Raw genomic sequence first — 3689 nt, 5'->3', positions numbered from 1 at the left:
TTTCTGCTCACTGTCTTTTCTGTTGAACACGTTCAGTGCTTCATTTAATACATGTTTAGACTGGTTTATGTTGGGGGCAGCACCGTCGCCTCGCAGCTAGAAGATCCCCGGTTCATGTCCCGGTGGAGTCTCCATGTTCTCCCTGCTGTGTTCTCCAGGTTCCTCCCACAGTCCAACAACATGCTGTTACGATCCAACCTCTAGGGATGTCTGGATGCAACAAAGAGTGTTTTTGGTTCAGGTGAAGGGATTTACTGCTTAGTGGTGAATGGAACATAAAAGTGACAACAATGAACACAAAACTGGTGAGTGTTGCTAAATCAAAGAACAGAATAAAACAGAACGAAGGCTAACAGAGTTTCCCAAACTTATCTAAACCCAAAACCAAGCAACTAAACTTAAATACATCAGCAACACCCACCACCAGTGACAAAAACTAACACAAAGAGTGAAAAAACAAACTAAACAAAACTGGTGCCTCACACTCACTGGTTACACCGTTCACAGAGACTCTACCCACCGAGCAGTTTTCGGTCTAAAAGACGTCTAAATGTTCCTTAGACGTCTAGTCTAAAATTGGTCTATCAGAGGTCTAAAAGTGAAAGTTTTTTAGACATCTAAATTCACCCGTTTAAATTCTAGACGTTTATTTGACGTTCATGCTTATACCGAATATAAACCCAGGTATACACTTAGACGTTTATTAGCCGTCTAAATTTAGACGTTTAAAAAACTTTCATTTTTAGACCTGTGGTATACCGATTTTAGACTACACGTCTAATAGACGTCTATTAGACCTAAAAAACAGTCAGTGGTTTCCTATCAATACTGTAATAAACTGACAATCATTAATGCATATTTTACCCAAATTCTAATAAATTAATTAGAATTTGTCAATTTATTAAAAACATTCACAATAAAAATGTAAAAAAAAATGTACTGTAGACAAAAATCTCTCACAAAAAAAAGCCTAAATGAGAAATTACCTGCAGTTCTTACCTTGATGTGCTCTCAGGATGTCCCGACTATTTCACCAATGCGTCTCTTTCTGGACCTTTCACAGTACAGTTTTAATCTAATGTCATGCTTTTTCATAATTTAACACTAATCTACATTTGTCATCAGTAGACTAATTGTAATTACAGTACATTATTCATTCAGAGTACAACCATTACAATCATGGACTTCTTTAATGTTACACAAATAGAAGATAAATTTAAACCTTGAACTTGGAAAAATTAAAACAATTCAAAATAAACTGAACAAAATATTAGACATTATAACAGTGGAAAAAATGTTTAAAAAAACTATAAATATAAATACTTTTAACAACCTTTGAACTGGTTTTATGAAATTTGCCTCACAATGTGAAAAGGAAAATAAAAAAAATAGATTTAAAACGTTTGTTTGTTTGTTTTTTTTGTCTGCAAGTCCGCTCAAAAATGACACCAACCACTCATGGTGTCATTGCTTAAGCTTCATGCATTTTTTCTCTTCTTTGTGACTGTGACCATCACCGGCCCTCATGGCAAATTAACCTATCATGTTTATTTCAAGCTGTTTCCCACATTATGCCATTGAGGGCTGTGCACACCCAAGTGAAACATAAAACAAACACAGGACAGACAGAAAGGTGAGGCATAGACAGTGTTCTAAGAGAAAAGGTGCATTTTATTTGTTTGTGCTCTTTAATTCACACCTTAAAACCATTTACAAATCTAAGACCCTTCACAAACACCTAATACGACAAAGTCCCAACTGGATCAATCATGAAGATGTCAGGAGGCCACAAGAAGGATAGATAGAGCAGAGTGAGATCCACAGACACTAACCCAGCAACCTCCACTGACTCAGCGACCGGAGGAACAAACTATTGAGTTTTGGTAGGTGCCGGTGTGGTGGGTCTGACATGCATGAAAACCTCCACCAAAAGGAGGGAGCTGTCCCCTCCAGCCCAAGGAGGTCCACACAACCCCCCCGCAGGAGCCACCAAGCGGAGACCCAGCCCAGGAGCCCGGAGCGACCCCCCCCGACACAGCCAGAGCCCCAAGGCCCGCGCAGCAGAACGGGCCATAGCGGACCCCCACGGCGCCCCACCTCCCCCCATGACCACCCGCCCCCACAGTACGGGGGACCACAGTACAACACTGCACTGGGGCCTGTCCCATCTACTGACGCCCCACCCCATAACTACCCACTCCCCAGGTAGTGTGGTGCATTAAAATTGGAGGGGAATTGTGGAACATTGTGCAAAGCTAGTGAAGTGAGTTAAGAGGAGCGACCAACGGGGCCCCACCCAGCCAGGCGGAGGGAGGTGCGTGTCCCTCCAGCGCCCCCCCATCCAGTGTTTTAAAAAACATTTGTTTTTAAAGAACTTTGTGGGGCTTTCAGAAAAAAAATTAGCAGGGGGAAGTTCTGCGTTTCCTGTAGCCCCCCCACCACCACCACATGGAGCTGGCGTCTGTTTTAGGTGATCAGAGAGCTGCTCCAACTTGTTCTTCTGTGGTATTTAGAAACCAACTGCAAACACTCTCTGCAAACAACAACAAAAAAATAAAGACTTGACATTGGTAGCATTAGTTCAAATCAGTATTATCCAGAAGGATTCTTCATTCTTTACTGCTTCATGCGATACAAAAGACCAGTTGAGTGTCATGCTTTACTTTGGCTGTTAAACAAAATCATAGCCTGTTTTACAACTTTTAAAAAAAAAAACATGCACCAAAAAAACACTGCTAACTGGGGGGGTCTTGTGCCCTTGGGGGGCGGCCGCGGTGGGCCTGGGGATGGTGGGCCCTGGGTTGGGCTCTTCTGCTGCCCTCTGTCCTCCCTCACCTTTCCGCCTTTTGATGTGTGGCGGCTGCGTACCTCTTTGGTCGGCGGGTTTCTGGCTGCGGTTACTGTGGGCCCCGGTCTTGGTGGCGGCTGCTCCTGGCTCGTCCTGCGCTGGGGGGCGCCTGGGAAACGGGGGTGCCTATTGCCCTTAGTGGCTCGCCCTCTGGGGGGAAGTTTTCTTCCCTACAGACCACATCCCCGGACCCCTCACTTCCTCTGCTCACATTCACACACATGTAGGGCTATGGGAGGTGTGCTCATTGTGCTGGGTGTGGTGGTGGGGGCCATCTAAGTGGCCCCATCCACTGCACCCTCTGATGGCTCACCTCTCAAGTTTTAATTGCACTTAGTCACTAAAGACAGCAAAATACTGATAACACACACTGCATCTGGGGGACACAGCATGCCGTGTAAGGTGGGCGGGGTTGCTTTGGTAGGCGGGACCTCCCGATGACCCCGATCCCGGCACGGCTTAGCTACTACCCCCCAATTTTAATTGCAAACAACACAGATCTCACCAACACTCATGTGCAGGGGAGGTGAGGGTAATGGGGTTCTTCACATCCCTGTTTTCTGGTCGCCACCGGGGCGGGGCGGGGGGTGGTATCCCGTGGGCGAGGGGTCTATGGCTCGCTGCGGGCTGGGGGCCTGCTGGTCTTTGGGGGTGCGCGGCTGTCCGCATCTGGGTGGGTGGTGGTGCAGGCCCGGTTCTGTGGCCCGGTGTCCCCTGGCCTTCCGGGGCTGCCCTCATGGGGCACTGTGGGTGGGTGAGTGGGTTAAATGATTATGGATGTTATGGGGGGGTTGGGGGGGGGTGTAGGGAGGGGTGTAGGGAGGGGGGTGTCGAGGGGATG

This window comes from Acanthochromis polyacanthus, chromosome 4 (genome assembly GCF_021347895.1).
Source record: "Acanthochromis polyacanthus isolate Apoly-LR-REF ecotype Palm Island chromosome 4, KAUST_Apoly_ChrSc, whole genome shotgun sequence".
NCBI lineage: Eukaryota > Metazoa > Chordata > Actinopteri > Pomacentridae > Acanthochromis > Acanthochromis polyacanthus.
This window is presented reverse-complemented; position numbering follows the sequence as displayed.